The sequence below is a fragment of the Microcebus murinus genome, chromosome 2 (assembly GCF_040939455.1).
Source record: "Microcebus murinus isolate Inina chromosome 2, M.murinus_Inina_mat1.0, whole genome shotgun sequence".
NCBI lineage: Eukaryota > Metazoa > Chordata > Mammalia > Primates > Cheirogaleidae > Microcebus > Microcebus murinus.
In genome coordinates, this window is record NC_134105.1 from 53,141,407 (window position 1) to 53,158,196 (window position 16,790).

The 16,790-nt window shown below is 41.4% G+C and overlaps 1 protein-coding gene across 4 annotated transcripts in view; it reads right to left on the minus strand.

Annotated features, from left to right (window-relative positions):
* Positions 1-16,790, minus strand: part of GNG12 (G protein subunit gamma 12) — a 133,521-nt gene that overhangs the window by 73,500 nt on the left and 43,231 nt on the right. For all 4 annotated transcript variants that reach the window (XM_075999269.1, XM_020288826.2, XM_075999275.1 and 1 more), the window contains exon 2: positions 576-626. The gene's annotated coding sequence lies outside the window, so the exon portion shown is untranslated. The remainder of the gene's footprint in view (positions 1-575; positions 627-16,790) is intronic.

Here is a 16,790-nt window from a genome sequence, read left to right on the forward strand (position 1 = left end):
AGCCATAGACGCTTTTTCCCTTAAGAAGTATATTACCCTTCTAGGTCTTAAGTAATTTTTTTTTTTTTTTTTTACCACTGCAGAACTGTTAACTCACAACAACCACATCTAGGAGAGGTGGGAAATGAGAGAAAAAAATACAGCAATAAGAAAGAGTAGAGCCCCAATATGTTGCAGCTGTGAGCCAATTTTCATTACAACACACTGCAAGGGACTGTCTGAATTCCTTGGCCGAAGTAACACTCTGTTGTTTTGGATACTGCTGAAACAAGCAGGCCATCGACAGGGGCCTGGAAATAGTTTCATTACCAAAAAAAAAGGCTTTTATTTTAATAGTATTTGGCATGTAATCATGGATCTTTTTCCTGCCCATGGTCTTAGCAAAAGAACATGGGTTACTCTGTTTTTTTTAAGGCATGGAAACATCATAAATTATTTTGAAGACCAAAAAAAGTGCAAAGAAACAGACATCTAATCATAGTACTGGTAGGGATGCATCTAACTTAGAAGTGTGAACAACATTTCAAAAATAATGTCAAACAGTCACTTTGTTTAAAAAATAAAGAAGAACTTACCAGTAAGACTGTGTGGTCCAATGTTTTCAGGTTTTAAGTGATGGAGTGAATCTGAAATAGAATTAAACAAACATTCCATAAGTAAATCACACTTGGAAAGAGTGTGCTTTCGATCCCAAGTGACTGCCATAATGTCGAGCATTTATTCTTTTGGTTAAAGATTAACAAAGCTTTTTCTGGCTCCTGATGGAATAGGGAGCATTTTTCGCCTACATATTTCAACTTCCTGAATAGAGAGCATTCTCTCATCTACTTTGGGGAGTGCCGAAAGTCTGAGGCCAGTATAACTATAAATGGCAGTGTTTCTGTCCAAACACCTCCTAGTCAGGGGAAGTCTCTCTAGTTCTTGCTCTTGCCTTGGTCCCTCAAACCTCTTCTTCTAGGACCAAACCATGGTTTCCTCTAAGGAACCAATTAAAAAGCTAGTGGTATAGCATAACTTGAAGGGCAGTAGGATGGGCATATAGGGCTTTCTAATAGAGGCCACCAGATCATGTAAATAGCCATACATTTTTGTCTTATTGATAATGGTGAGCCTAAAGTAGTGCTGTTCAATAGAAATACAATGCAAGCCATATACATAATATTAAATGTTCTATATGGGACCAAAAAAGAGCCTGAACAGCCAAAGCAATCTTGAGCAAAAAGAATAAAGCTAGAGGCATCGTACTACCTGACTTCAAATTATGATACAAGGCTACAGTAACCAAAATAGGATGGTGCTGGTATAAAAACAGACATATAGATCAATGGAACAGAATAGAGAACCCAGAAATAAAGCCACATACAGCCAACTGATCTTTGACAAAAAGTTGACAAGAACATACACTGGGGAAGGGACATCCTTTTGAATTAATGGTTCTAGGAAAATTGGACTGCCATAGGCAGAAGAATAAAACTGGACCCCTATCTCTTACCATACACAAAAAATCAACAAGATAAATTAAAGATTTCAATGTCAGACCTGAACCTATTAAACTATTAGAAGAAAACCTGTGGGAAACTTTTCTGGACATTGGTCTAGGCAAAGAATTCATAACGAAGACCTCAAAAGCACAGGCAACAAAACCAAAAATAAACAAATGGGTCTTAACCAAACTACAAAGCTTTTGCACAGTAAAAGAAATAATCAACAGAGTGAACAACCTGCAGAATGGGAGACAATATTTGCAAACTATACATCTGACAAGGGACTAAAATCCAGAATTTACAAGAAACTCAAACAACTCAATAACAACAACGACAAAAAGCAATTAAAACCCCATTAAAAAGTGGGTTAGGCCGGGCGCGGTGGCTCACGCCTGTAATCCTAGCTCTCTGGGAGGCCGAGGCGGGCGGATTGCTCGAGGTCAGGAGTTCGAAACCAGCCTGAGCAAGAGCGAGACCCCGTCTCTACTATAAATAGAAAGAAATTAATTGGCCAACTGATATATATAGAGAAAATTAGCCGGGCATGGTGGCGCATGCCTGTAGTCCCAGCTACCCGGGAGGCTGAGGCAGAAGGATCACTCGAGCCCAGGAGTTTGAGGTTGCTGTGAGCTAGGCTGACGCCAGGGCACTCACTCTAGCCTGGGCAACAAAGCGAGACTCTGTCTCAAAAAAAAAAAAAAAAAAAAAAAAAAGTGGGTTAAGAAAATGAACATTTTTCAAAAGAAGACTAAAAATTGTGCAAGAAACATATGAAAAATGTTCAAGCTCACTAATCTTCAGAGAAATGCAAATTAAACCACAACCAGGTATCATCTTACACCAATCAGAATGGCTATGACTAAAAAGAAAAAAGACAGATGTTGGTGAGGATACAGAGAAAAAGGAATTCTTATACACCATTGGTGGGAACGTAAATTAGTACAACTTCTATGGAAAACAGTATGGTGATTTCTCAAAGAACTAAAAATAGAACTACCATATGATCCAGCAATCCTACTTCTGGGTATCTATCCAAAGGAAAAGAAATCAATAAAAATGATACCTGCACTTATATATTTATTGAAGTATTATTCACAATAGCAAAGATATGGAATCAACCTAAATGTCCATCAACAGATGAATGGATAAAGAAAATATGGTATAGATATACAAGGGAATACTATTCAGCCACAAAAAAGAATGAAATAATGTTTTTTTGCAGCAACATGACTGGAGCTGAAGGCTACTATCTTAAGTGAAACAACTCAGACACAGAAAGACAAATACTGCATGTCCTCACTTATAAGCAGACACTAAATAATGTGTACACATAGAAACAGAGTGTGGAATGATGGATACTGGAAACTTAGAGAGGTGGGGGGGCTTGGAGGATGGTGGATGAGGGGAGGTTGCTTGGTGGGTACCATGACTGTTGCTTCAGTGATATACGTACTGAAGGCCCTGACTTCACTACGATGCAATATATCAATATAGCAAAATTGCACTTATATTACATGAATATATACAAATAAAAAATAGGCCGGGTGCAGTGGCTCACGCCTGTAATCCTAGCACTCTGGGAGACCGAGGCGGGCAGATCGCTCAAGGTCAGGAGTTCAAAACCAGCCTGAGCAAGAGCGAGACCCCGTCTCTACTAAAAAAACAGAAAGAAATTAATTGGCCAACTAAAAATATATAGAAAAAATTAGCCAGGCATGGTGGCGCGTGCCTGTAGTCCCAGCTACCCAGGAGGCTGAGGCAAGAGGATGGCTTGAGCCCAGGAGTTGGAGGTTGCTGTGAGCTAGGCACTCTAGCCTGGGCAACAGAGTGACACTCTGTCTCAAAAAAACAAAATTAAAAAATAAATGGGAAAAAATTTTTTAAACAATTAAAAAATTCTATGTTCTAGTAGCCACATTTAAAAAACAAAAGAGGCCGGGCGCTGTGGCTCACGCCTGTAATCCTAGCTCTTGGGAGGCCGAGGCGGGCGGATTGCTCAAGGTCAGGAGTTCAAAACCAGCCTGAGCAAGAGCGAGACCCCGTCTCTACTATTAATAGAAAGAAATTAATTGGCCAACTGATATATATATATATAAAATTAGCCGGGCATAGTGGCGCATGCCTGTAGTCCCAGCTACTCGGGAGGCTGAGGCAGGAGGATCGCTTGAGCCCAGGAGTTTGAGGTTGCTGTGAGCTAGGCTGACGCCACGGCACTCACTCTAGCCTGGACAACAAAGCGAGACTCTGTCTCAAAAAAAAAAAAAGGAAAAAAAAAAAAATAATAAAAAACAAAAGAAACAGATAAAATTAATGTTAATAATATATTTAATCTAACCTAATTTATGCAGAATATTATTTTAACATATAATAAATATAAAAATTATTAATGAGATATTTTACTTTTTTTTCATACTAAAGCTTCCAGATTCAGGGCATCTCAGCTCGAGCTAGCTGCATTTCAAGTGGTCAAAAGCCCCATGTGGCTAGTGGCTACCATACTAGACAGCACAGGTCTAGGGAATCTATTCTTAGCCTTCAGGTACTGGCAAGGATCCAAGGCATATGGAGATTTTATTTACCTATTTTTCTTCTCCCAGTAATCCATTATTACCCTATTTCATGATGTCATTTAAATAGAAATCATAACATGATGACAGCGAGTACTTCTATAGCACTTACTATGTGCCAGGAACTGTTCTAGGCATGTCCCTACGTTACCTCAATGGATCCTCACGATGACTCTATGAGGTAAGTATATCACTATTCTCATTTTGTGATGAGGCAACTGAGGCACAGAGAGGTCGCATCGCTTTCCTGAGGCTGTAAGACAGTGACAGAGCTGGGATTCGAATCCATCCAAGCCATCTGCCTCTAGAGCCCATGCTCTTAGCCACTATCCTCTCAATTAAATTTGAACAGCTCAAAATAAGATAATTACTTTCAGTTTTAATTATAGCCATCAAATGACCCAAGTCTGCTCTCAAGATAACATGGTTAGATAATAACAGTGATGGCAGGTGGAAGAGTTATTGGAGGCACTAGCAAACTAAATTAACAACAATTTGAGATGGGAGCGCAAAACCTGCAAGCAGGCCTGGGTGGGAAAGACTGCCCTGGGTCTGAGGGCCTGCCTGGATGGCGGACGTGGGGAGGAGGGGGAGGTTAGTGCAGGATCGATGGAAAAATCTTGTCTTCATGGTTTTTCCGAGGGAAGGGCCTACGGCTTTCATCACACTCTCAGAAGGGTCTGTAAGATAGATATCCCTTTATCTTTCTCAGCAGGGGTAGGGAGTTAGAGACAAAGAAATCATGGAGAAAAGAATTAAGAAAACAGATACTTTTACTTTATTGATCCAGAGGCTCCAAAGAAATCACACCCAGTAAGCAAAATCAGGTCCACACACTTGAGCTTCCTGCTTAAATCACAGGGAAGGAGGCTGGGCAGCGACACTTTGGGCTGAGGCCACTGCGGGGCGCTGCAACCCAGTCTCCCATGATGAGCTCTGAACCTGCTGAAAATCCTTCCCTGGCTTCCTCTAGGCTTTAGGATCCAGTCCAAGCTCCTCAGCCCAGTCCCCACTCCGGGCACTCTCCCTCAGGCATCTCCCTAGCAGGTCCCGAGATTCCCCTCCTCTCACACTTCCCTGTGCCTTTGTAGATCCTGTTCTTTCTGCCACACATGTTCTTTCCCTGTAGCCTCAGCCTGCCTTCATGTCTCCGTGCAAAAGTCGCTACCTCTGGGAAGCTTTTGTGAATTCCCTGGAATGGCTTTGCAACCACGCCTCTGCAGTAGCAAAGTGGTATTCACTCAATTCACTCCACAGTTATGCACTACTATGGTCATGTGTCTCTTAATGCTGGGGATACATTCTGAGAAATGTTTCGTTAGGCAATTTCATCCTTGTGTGAACATCATAGAGTTCACTTACACAAACCTGGATGGTGCAGCCTACTGAACACCTGGGCTATATGGTATAGCCTATTGCTCCTAGGCTACAAACCTGGATAGCATGTTACTATATTGAATACTGCAGGCAATTGTAACACAATGGTAAGTATTTGTGTATGTAAACATATCCAAACGTAGAAAACGTACAGTAAGAATATGGTATTATAATCTTCTGGGACCACTGTTGTATATGTGCTCCATCGTTGACTGAAACATTGTTATACGGGGCATGACTATATTACTGGTAATACTAAAAGCTGGATTTTATGGAGCTATGTGCCAGGCACTGTTCAAGTGCTTTGCAAAATCCTTTTAGTAATCCTATAAGGTGGGTTATTTTTTATCCCATTTAGCAGGTGAGCAAACTGAGGCATAGAGGTTAAGTCAGTAGCCTAAGGTCACACGGCTTATAAGTGACAGAGCCAGATGTGAACCCAGACAACCAGGTTCCAGAGCCTGCATGCTTAACAGCTTACTCCACGCTTGCCTCCAGCTAGGGTCCACTGCCCTCTACTCTCACTGCCTTCGTTCTTCCCTTTGTTATCTCAAGTAGCTCCTATACTTTAGATTTCCATTCACTGGTCTCTCTGCCCACTTGTTTGTGGAATCTCTGAAGGCTGAGAATGTGTCTAACTCATCTTTGTCTCTCCATGACCTAGTGACATGTTTAGTATATAGTAGATGCTCAATAAAGGCACACAAAGGAAAATGTTACAGTAGTGCTGGAAGGAGAGGAAACAAGACTATAAACTTGGACCTGATACAAAACACACCAGGATAAAGAGCAAACACACACTTTAACAAAGCAACCTTTAACTTCAGCTTTTCAATCTAACCAGTACCAAGGAGACGACCGCTTCCTAGACTTGTTTAGTTTCAGAGGGATCAGAAGCAACTCAGATAGCCGGGCATGGAGGCTGTAGTCCCAGCTACTCGGGAGGCTGAGGCAGCAGGATTGCCTGAGCCCAGGAGTCAGAGGTTGCTGTGAGCTAGGCTGATGCCATGGCACTCACTCTAGCCTGGGCAACAGAGACTCAAAAAAAAAAAAAAAAAAAAAAAGCAGCAACTCAGAGCTTGGCAGACTTGATCATATCTCTGAGAAGTTCATCAGCTTCATTTTACTTTGCACATGGATCTAAGTAATAACACACCTATGTAATAGCACGCCAGTGAGGTTGGCTGGCCATTAAAAAGGAATGGCAGAAAAGACACCTGTTGAAAATCTCCTTTGGCTGTCTAGACATGGCTTGGACATTTTCTACCATGGAGCCTCATAATAAAGCCTTATTACCTAAACTCTCCTTGGAGTATAGGGAAGTGACATGACTATAAAAAGTAACCTTATAGGAGGACACTCTCCTCTTTCTCTAACAATGTGAAAGACAAAAGTTTCAAGATCTGGGAGGTACACAGACCTCTAGAGAGAGAAGGCGCTCTCTCTAGCTCCCTCGGAGGTTGCATCAGGACTGTGGCCCAGCCTCCCCACTCACAGATAAATGCAATCAGCCACCACATCCACCCTGTAGACTGCATCCCGAGTGTAAAAGGAACCACTGTCTTCCCATACACATGAATGTCAGCATCATGTCACTAACGACCAAACTGTAAATCTGTATTTTTACTCTTCTACAAAAACAATAATCACATTAATGTAGTTATCATTGGGAGGTTTACTCAGTGTAAGTTATGTGCTGGGTATGGCTGTAGGTGCTACAGCTACAGCAGTGAATGGGGTAAACAAAGTTCCTGACTTGAGGCCCTTACATTGTAAGGCGGACCAGCAAATAAACACAAATATTATAAAGAAGTAAATACGGTCATTTTAAAACAATGACACGTTCTACCAATGTTTTCACACAAACAGGTAGTGATGTGACTTAATGAAGAGTTTAACAGGTCTCTCTGGCAGATGCTTAGAGCAGTCTCAAAGAGGCAACAGTGGATAAATGGTGACCAGTTACGGGTCCCTTTGACTCTTCAGGTGAGATATGGTACCTTGGCCTAGGGCAGTAATGGGAAGGATAGAGAGAAATGGATTCAGTATAGTTTCTGGAGGTAAAACAACTAGGACTTGCCGATGTCGTGGATGTGAGGGAAGAAGCCTAGGTTTTTCCCTCAAGCATCTGGGTCAATGATGGGGGAGAAACAGGTAGAGGACAAAAATCAAAAATTCTGATTTGACCTGGTTAACTCTGAGACATCCAAGGGTTGCTGTCAAGAAAGCATCAGGAAGTCTAGAACTATGCTTTCCAATATAGTAGCTACTTGCACATGTGAGTCTTTACATTTAAATGAGATACAATTAGAAACTCACTTCCCCAGCTAAATGAGCCACATTTGGAGTGGTCGAGTATCCACAGAGACAGCTATTGTATGGAACGGCACAGGTACTATTACGTTTTCACTTGCAAATTATAATGTGATATTATCTCAAATAGCAAATCAGATGCAAAAGGGCCCTTGACACACATAAGAACCCTGCTGTAAGGATAAAAGGTAAATGCTCCATAGAGGTGAGGCAAAGTTGAAAGAAATATACTCTATGCTTTAGGTCCATCACAGAGAAATTTGTCTGTTATTAGATGCTGACAGGGCCACTGGTGTTATAAAGTAATGCTGTATGTATCAAAGGATCACATGTTAAGTCTTGAGCTCCAAAGGTAAAAGAGAGTAGGAAGCAAAATGGGGACATTTTGCCCCATTGTGCAAGGGCTTTTGTCCCAGGGAATGGCACACCCCAAGAGAGTGCACTGGCCTACTTTCACCAAATGGTACCACCCCATTATCTCCACCTTGGCACTGGCTCCGGGCTGGAAGAGCTGGTCTGGGCTGTTCATCGGAACAGACTCTTCTACCTGGTCACTATCCTAATCCACAGAAAGCTTCTGGAGACTTAAAATTTTGTTTTTCATCGAGGAGCTGGTGGTATATGTCCTCAACTAATTTGCAGATAAGTTTGGGGAAGATATTCCGATAATGCCAAAGCCAGTCAGTGTCAAATTAAAAAAATACACATGGATTCCTATTTTGTCATACCTTAAGAGAGTATATTAAAAAGTCGGAGTGAACAATAAATTAAAGCATTACACTCAACATATTTTTCTCACATTTTTGTAATGAAAGGACAATAGCACTTTTAAAAGGATACCAAGTGTCTCTGGAATTTACCCACATTCAGACCATTCTAGTGCTGATATTTATTGTTGCCTATTACCTTTGATAGACATATGTGTTTTTATATGACTATGGCTGTAGTTTACATGCCATTGGTATTAAATCCAGTAAAGACTTTGGAGTTGGACAGATCTAGGTTTGAACCCCACATCCTCAACTAATGGGCTGCAAGTCCTTGGACAATTTATTTCTAAATCTCAATTTCCTAAAGTGCAAAACAAGACTAATAATGCCTTTTGCATATTAGTTGCTATAAGGATAAAAAGAGAAAACATTAGCGCAGTGCCACTAGAAAAACCTCTATGAATGGTGGCTATTATTTCTTTTTAAATTTCACCTTAAATTTTAAATATTTTCATATTTCTACACCTATTCATAAATCCTTCATGTTGAAAAGCCATAATCTACTAAATAACTCCCCTAATGCAGGATATTTAAGTTACTACCAGTTTTTATTATTATAAATATGATTACATTGGACATCTTCATGCCTTAGTTTTCTCATTTCTTTTTTTTTTTGAGACAGAGTCTCACTTTGTTGCCCAGGCTAGAGTGAGTGCCGTGGTGGCGTCAGCCTAGCTCACAGCAACCTCAATCTCTGGGGCTCAGGGATCCTACTGCCTCAGCCTCCCAAGTAGCTGGGACTACAGGCATGCACCACCATGCCCGGCTAATTTTTTGTATATATATTTTTTAGTTGGTCAATTAATTTATTTCTATTTTTGGTAGAGACGGGGTCTCGCTCAGGCTGGTTTCAAACTCCTGACCTTGAGCAATCCGCCCGCCTCAGCCTCCCAAAGTGCTAGGATTACAGGCGTGAGCCACCACGCCCGGCCCAGTTTTCTCATTTCTTTACCTTATTTCTCTAGCTTCCTTAAATTCCTAACAGAATTACCGTTTTTTCTGCTTTTAAAGAGGTTTTTACTAACATACAATAATGCCACCAACAAAATAATGGACGGTTTCTGAGATCTTGACATTTTATACATAAAATAGTATTCTTAATGCTGTTTTTTATTTTGCATTTCTAAGATAATTAGAAATTTTTTCACATTAATGGTTTGTCACTTTGAAAAATAATACATTTATATTCTCTGTCCATTCATGTACAAGGATCTTGATATTTTTCTTATGAATCTGAATGAGTTCTTAATAGTACATGATAATCAACAGTTCATGTTTGCTAAAAATATATTCCTAAAACTTTTGCAATTTTAAGAGAATCATCTTAGGCCAGGCGGGGTGGCTCACGCCTGTAATCCTAGCACTCTAGGAGGCCGAGGCAGGTGGATCACTCGAGGTCAGGAGTTCAAAACCAGCTTGAGCAAGAGCAAGACCCTGTGTCTCTACTAAAAACAGAAAGAAATTAATTGACCAACTAAAATATATATACAAAAAATTAGCCGGGCGTGGTGGCGCATGACTATAGTCCCAGCTACTTGGGAGGCTGAGGCAGTAGGATCACTTGAGCCCAGAAGATTGAGGTTGCTGTGAGTTAGACTGACACCACGGCACTCACTCTAGCCTGGGCAACAAAGTGAGACTGTCTCAAAGAAAAAAAAGAGACTCATCTTTTCATTTATATTGCATTTAATAAATAATATGCACAGCCAAATTTTGTACAAACCTCATGAGCTATGACATTGCTTCTTGGACTCATGTTTTCATTTATATAGCATTTAATAAATCATATGCAACAGACATATTTTGTATAAACCTCATGAGCTATGACATTGCTTCTTGGCAAAATGTTTGGCTTCTGATAGCTTTTCAAAGTCCATTTATATCCAGGTTGATCTTTGTAGCAACTTTGTGAGTTGGGAAGTATAACGATGAAAAAACAGATCCAGACAGGAAAGATGATTAAGACAGGGTCACTGAATCCTGGAGTTGGCCACAACCAGACTCTGAGTCCCTCTTTCTCTGAACCCTAGGGCCCCTTGTGAAAGGAAGCTTGTGAGGTAAAAATGAAGAGGTATATTTTGTGCACAATGGATTATTCTTCAAAGCACCAATTCTGTATCATTCCCTATTAGAAAGCCTTTACATAGAGCATCAGAGAACCATGTATGCTGAAGTGGAGTCTCCCAAGAAACATTATTATTTTAATATTATTTTAGTAAATCCACCAAAACAATGGCTTACATAATGGACCATCCTTATACAGTTTTTTCTGTGGCAAAATAATTTAAATAACTTAGACTCAAATTAAATTTTGTTTTATTATAATTATCATCATTTTATCTGGCATGAATACCACTTCTTCCACCAAGTATACCCTCATTCTTTGGCCCAATTAAACCAATCTCTTCTCTGAATTTCTACAACTTTTTCCACTTTCTACCTTTTATTACAGGTATTTCAGAAGATGTTGCACTTCTTATACTGGATGGTAAGGTCCCAAGGGTCCACTTTATTTATATCTCCTAAATTGCCTGGCACCCTGCTCTGTACAGAGGAGGACTCATTGAATGTTGTACTGAGAGATGGGGGAAGAATTTTACATAGTTACGAGACAACAGGAAAAAAAAAAAAAGGAGGACAGTTTTGTTAAAATAAGAGCATTAAAGTACAGGTTGCACTGACTGTACCATTCCGTGTCCTGGCAAGTATACTTTCATGAGACAGTTCTAACACATTCTTAAGCCAGAAGTCCACATTAGCTAAACAATACTAAACTACATTAAACAGAATGTCCAAAAATGTTTCCGACCTTGAACAAATCTGTATAATTCTGTAGATATATCTGTTTTGCTTTTATTTGCAAATTCTGATATAACTCATTCCTCAAAAATTCACTGTGTACACACACACACATCCCCACTAAAAAGTCTTGGTCAGCATTTGGGAAAGGCTCAGATAAAAATATGGGACATCTGTTTCCTAATATCAGGAAAATTAACAGGAAATGATTAATGTTAACTAGGAAGATGAATCTGTATCAAATTATGAAATGAAAACAACCAAAATTCACAACTCACTACAGTGAGTCCTGTGAGTCATCAGATCTTCAGAACTGAGGGGAAGATTTTTCAGATTTTACTGAAATACTTGTCACAGTAGAAATATTTTTATTCCATGTATATGCAAATAAGCATAAAATTGTATGTCTTACCCTACATAATAATACTCTTAGATTCTATGTCTCCCCACTGATATTTACATAACCCTTGGCAATTTGGGTTGGCTATTTCGTGGGTATTTGTCTAACATGCTCAGTGCCTTAACTAAGACCTAACTAAACTGGATGGTGGTCCCTGGATGGAGAGGATGTGGCTCTTTTGAGAATGATCTAGCGTGACTATGTCTCTCCCTAGGAGAGCTGGAAGGACAGTGATGGACACCCACAGAGCAAAGCCACAGAGCAAGGCCAAAGCAAACCGTAAGTGAAGGGGGTTTGTAGCTGGTTGGGTCTCCCATCATCCTGCTCCTTATGTGCTTCTCTGACCTCCTATGTGCCTAGCAATGTGGAAGGTTCTGGGGAGTACAACAGAGAACAAAATATAGTCCCTCTCCTCAAGGAGCCCATAGTAAAATAGACAGCTAAGCAGACAACTTTAGCTCTGACGGCAACAATCTACTCATACTAAGTACAAGGAGCTCTGAGAACACAGTGGGGGGCACCTCTACCAGTTTGGGACGATCAGAGAAGGCTTCCAGGAGGAAGCAGTGCTGAACCTAAAATGCAAAGAATCCTTGAGTTTCCTCTCCTGTCATGTGGGAGACTGGGGTTTGATTCCTCACTGGAGAGGCAAAAAATAAAATAAAATATAATGTGAATGACCAGGGTTAACTGGGAAAGAAAAGAAAGGAGGCATAAGCAAGGAAGAGGGAGCAGATTGTGCAAAGGCTTGAGAGGAAGGGAGTCCCTATGCGCCCTGGGGGCTGCAAGAGCTCAGAGTGCTGGGGCAGAGTTCCAGATCCAGATCTTTACTGACTAACAGGCTGCATAGTCGGGCAAAACCTAAAGCAGGTGACTACAGTGAGAACCATGGGACCAATGGAAATGGCCTGGCATCTCTAGCATCCTCCCATCAGAAAAGAGCTGGCACTGACAGAGGGAACAGCTAAAGCCCTTTCAGGTAACAGACCTCTCTGGGGCAAGAACACAGACGGCCCCATGGCCACAACCTCACCAGTCAATGCTGGTACCAATTCCAAGGAAAAAACCAAGAGCCAGTTACTCAACCCAACAGATGGGGACGGTGAGCAGGCCTTATCACAGTCCCACGAGAAAGATGGGATTATCTCCATCTTATGGATAATCTGCTGGTTTTAGAAGACAATATTTACTTATATTCCTTCCTGTTAATTGATCCTGCCTCTGACTAGGGACACCAACTTCCAGTTTTAGCTGGAAGTCCCCTGTCCCAGGAATCCCCTCAGTGTCACAGAAGCTGAGATGGTTGGATATACTACTCAGAGTGTACAAAGCACATGAAGTGGTCAATAGGATTTATGACCCAGGTTTTGTAGGGGTACTGGTACAAAGTTAAATGGTATCTATCTCCTCAAGCTAACCTGGACCCACTGAACTATGGAATCCTTTGGAATCACTTGGGGGTTTCTCTGGGACTCCTATAGCATTGGCAATAACTCATTCTGAATAATACCCGCAAAGCAAAGGACTAGCTGAGGGCCTAGTGGTTACTATCCACCCTGCTAAGGTGAAAGAAAGCATTACATACTTAACAGCAAATGGCCAGAAGAGCAGTCTGAATTTAATTTTATTGTCATTAACTAAGAGTTAACCAAATGTCTTTCAGCTTTAACTTATGATATTGAAAGTCTTCCTACAAGTCTAGTTATATAGAGAGTAGATATAAACATATTTTCATGTATCCTTTTTAACTAGGGATCTTATTACAGTGCCTCACCCTTACATTCTTACTGTTCAATAGAGTTAAGAAGGTTTAGAAGACAGTAAGAACACACTATTGGAAACCATAGCTTCCAGTAAAAACAGTCATAATAGGACATTACTTTATGACAATATTTTTTTTTTTTGAGACAGAGTCTCACTCTGTTGTCCTGCGTAGAGTGCTGTGGCATCAGCCTAGCTCACTACAACCTCAAACTCCCGCCTCAGCCTCCTGAGTAGCTGTGGTGCATGCCACGACACCTGGCTAATTTTTTCTATTTTTAGTAGAGACAGGGTCTCGCTCTTGCTCAGGCTGGTCTTGAACTCCTGAGCTCAAGAGATCCTCCTGCCTGGGCCTCCCAGAGTGCTTGGATCATAGGTGTGAGCCATCACACCTGGCCTCTGTATAGCAATATTTGACAGGCAGAGGGTGGCTGACAAATCTTTATAGACTGAATAATGGTGGAAAATTGGGCAATACAGAAATATAGAAAAGAAAATGACAAGGACTGTGGATGAGATAAAAGCTATACTTATGCTTTTGTTACAGAGTTGTTGACTAAGGCGGCGCGGACTCAAAGCCGCCACACACAGTTCTGATAAAAGAAAGCAAAAGCTCCTCAAGAGCAGTCTTTTTCTTAAAACAGTGGTAACGAGTGGAATAGGTGATCGGCCTCCAGTTCAGCAGAGGATGCAGAAAGACTGCAAACTGGTAAGTGCCAAGGGCCCACCGTTAAGTCCTGATTCGCAAGGCATCCTCCTGGGAAGCTCAGCAAATGTCATCCAGGCTCAGTGCTCTTTGGTGAGAATCCTGACAGGAATGGATGAAGATATGAGTCTTCGCATCTTTCTCTGACAAAAACCAATGACCTCCAACACATTTTTGGTTAGGTTTCAAAGGAAAAAATACTTTGAAATCTAAACGTGCTTGAATGAAGCTATCAAAACAAAAGTAAACTAAACTTTCATTAGCCTCAGAAAACTAAAAAAAAGAAAGAAGTAAAATTTAGCAGCATTTTTTCACTGGTAATAATATTATAACTATGTTTCCTCCTAAAAATTCCAGTTTTATTGGCACATTCTAGGTAACTGAGATTTTGATATATGCTGAAAATTATATCATTTTGGCTATGAGGTTTAGTTCTCTAATCATATCACTCTTTTTGATGATGACTTTGTCAGATGCTGAGACAGAAAGAGTCACCACAGAAGTGTTCAGAGTCACCACAGAAGTGTTCAGGTTACGTCTGGGGCCCAGGACCGGGCAGCACATTTGGAGCTGGAGGGAGCAAAGGGCACTGCCCTGAGCCGGGATCAGAAACACAGGACCCAGAAAGGCTCGTCTTCACTCTGCCAGACTTCTGGAGTGGCTGCCATGCGCTTGCTTCCCCGGCCTTGGACTCGGTTCACAGTCACGTGAGGCAGCTGTGCTATGAAATGTCCCACCCTGAGTCTGGGGATTTGATTCCACTAAACAGTTTCGTCTTAAATACAGCTACCACAACACGGCTGAGCACTGAAACCTTTTTGTCATTAAAAATCAATCAAAGGAGTAGGTAAGTTATGTATGTATGTATGTATTCATGTATGAATGAATGACAAGAGCCTCGCTCAGTCGCCCAGCTAGAATGCAATGGCATCATCGTCACTCACTGCAACCTCAAACTCCTGGGCTCAAGCAATCCTCCTGCCTCAGCCTCCTCAGTAGCTGGGACTATAGGTACACGCTACCACGTCTGGCTAATTTTTCTATTTTTAGTAGGGACGGGGTCTCCCTCTTACTCAGGCTGGTCTTGAACTCCTGACCTCAAGCAAGCTTCCCACCTTGGCCTCCCAGAGTGCTAGGATTACAGGTGTGAGCCACCACACCCACCCAGAAACAGATTTTAAAGGACTTGTTGTTCATCTTTTCCTGAGTCATCAAGCGATGAACAGCTAAAAAACAACAACAAAAAAAAACCCAACTGTGCTCAATGTGAACCACTCAAAGTCACAATTCAACAGGAAGAAGACAACTATGAAGAAAACCAGCAAATCCAGCACGACCTACCTATTCTTAAAACTACCATTTGCTTCCTGGGTAAAGCCACCTTTGCTAGCTCTATTGTAGTATTAGTTTGCACCCCTCCACCAGACATTCTTGTACACCTTTCCATTTTGTATATTCTGTACTACAATCTGCTGACCATCATTTGGGCAGGTATACAACATATAATCACCGTACCAGAAAACAACAATATAAACCCAAAACAAAAAACCTGAAAGCCAAGGGAAAAAAATCTGCCACCCACCATACCAGGTGGGAGGGCAGCTCAAGGCAGTTGACAAGGTTCTAACTGAAGCTAGCCACGTACATGCTCAACCCTTCTCCATGGGATCTTCCTGTTTCTCATTTGCTTAAGTATTGGCATCAACAGCTTGATTATAAGGTCCTTTGACTGCAGGGGCCGTACTTTATTCTTCTACATATTTGCTTTCCTTCCCCCAAGAATCAGTGCTTTACTTGGCACAACCTAGGTTTTCAATAAATGGAAAAATAAGCTCTGGATGTTCATATTTATATCTAATTATCTATAACTGAAATGTTCACAGTGGCTCAGGGGAAAGGTAATGGCACAGCTAATTCTGAAATTCACTTCTACTTATCTTCCACTGTCAGAGCTAGCTTTTGTTCCTGTGCACACGTCCCTCCTAATTCAACAATTACATCGACTGTGGATATTGATAATGTAAGACAGTCTTTCTTAACCTTTCAAAATTCACACCCATTTTTGATAACTACAAAAACCTCACCCTCCATAACCAGATTGTGATGCACCCTCCCTGGCTGTCCTGGGAAACCGTGATATGTATTCTCAGTCTCCTTTGCTGAACTCTCTCCTCTTACCCAAATCTGATGACTCTCAAATCTCTATCTCCAGTTGCAGCCTTCTCTTTGAACTCCAGACTCAATGACCTGACTGACTTCTTGACATCTCCCCTGGGACACTGTAGTAAGCATCTCGGACTTAAGAATGGCCACAACCAAATTCTTAATCATCCCCCCACATTGCTCCCCTCTTGGGTGGCCCGAGGGACAGCAATGGTGCCAGTGGGACATTACCACGCATGCCCTCGTTCAAGCCCAAATCCTCATTCAGCTTTGGCTCCTTTCTCACCAACTCCAAATCTAATCAGTCCACCAGCAAATCCTCCCAGCCCTACCACCTTCGAAATCTCTTGAATCCAATCACATCTCCACTCCCACCTGGTGCAAGCTGGCAGCTTCCCTCGCCTGGGTGACTGAGCCAGGCCCTTGTGGATTCTGGGCAGTCACGCTTGC